Genomic DNA, 1,147 nt, shown 5'->3' with positions numbered 1-1,147 from the left:
ATGTAATTTAACTGCTCATTCTCCATGTTGTGGCCATAAAGTGGGTATGTTGAAGTGCTCGATCCACCTCCATTTGCTTCGTACTGCATTTCTGGGTGAACTTGTGAAGAACTAAGAGAACCATCAATTTTCTTATTCAAGAGTTCTACCTAATTAGAGAGCATGGTGACTGAATCGACGTTATAAACGCCGGCTGTTTTTGTTGGCTTTGTCCTCATGACTTACCACTGATAGTTATTTAGTGACATATCCTCTATAAATTCATAGGCATCTTCAGGTGTCTTATTATTGATGGTTCCTCCAACGGCTGCATCAATCATCTACTGAGTTGAAGGATTCAGGCCATTATGGAATGTTTGAACCTGTAGCCAAAGCGATAACCCATGGTGAGGGCACCTTCTCAAAAGGTCCTTGTATCTCTCCCATGCATCGTAGAGTGTTTTTAAATCCATCTACACAAAAGAAGAGATATCATTACGTAATTTGGCTGTTTTAGCCAGCGGAAAATATTTTAATAAAAATTTTTCGGTCATTTGTTCCCAAGTAGTGATTGACCCTCGTGGTAACAAGTTCAACCATTGTTTAGCCTTATTCCTTAATGAAAAGGGAAACAACCGAAGGCGAATGGCGTCATCAGAAACGCCATTAATTTTAAAGGTATTGTAAAATTCTAAGAAATTTGCCAAGTGAGCGTTAGATCCTCATCCTGCAAACCATCAAACTAAATAAACAGTTGTATCATTTGAATTGTGTTAGGTTTCGGTTCAAAATTATTTGCAGCAATAGTAGGTGTAACTATACTTGACTCAGTTCCTGTTAAATTAGGTTTAGCATAATCATACATAGTGCGCGGAGTAGGATTTTGATTAACAGCAATTGCAGGAGGTAGCAGATTTTCTTGGTTTTTAGCCATCTCTTCGGTTGTGGTTTGAATATCGTCCTCTTGCTCGTTCTCTATGTATCTTAAGCTTCGCTTTGTTTCTCTTTGGTTTCTGCGAACTATACGATCGATCTCACTGTCAAAAAGTAATGATCCTGACGGGTTTCTTCTAATCATAAACTATAAAAACCTGCCAGAAAAAGGGAAAAAGAAGAATTAGTAATAAAAATTAGAATAAAATTTAAATTGAAGTAAAAGTAAATGGCT

The 1,147-nt window shown here is 37.1% G+C and overlaps 1 non-coding gene across 1 annotated transcript; it reads left to right on the top strand.

Annotated features, from left to right (window-relative positions):
* Positions 1-378: 378 nt before the first annotated feature.
* Positions 379-485, top strand: LOC121204444 (small nucleolar RNA R71). Its single transcript, XR_005899369.1, has one exon. It is a non-coding gene; the product is annotated as a small nucleolar RNA R71 (small nucleolar RNA).
* Positions 486-1,147: the final 662 nt, after the last annotated feature.

Source organism: Gossypium hirsutum, chromosome A07 (assembly GCF_007990345.1).
Source record: "Gossypium hirsutum isolate 1008001.06 chromosome A07, Gossypium_hirsutum_v2.1, whole genome shotgun sequence".
NCBI lineage: Eukaryota > Viridiplantae > Streptophyta > Magnoliopsida > Malvales > Malvaceae > Gossypium > Gossypium hirsutum.
This window is presented reverse-complemented; position numbering and strand designations above follow the sequence as displayed.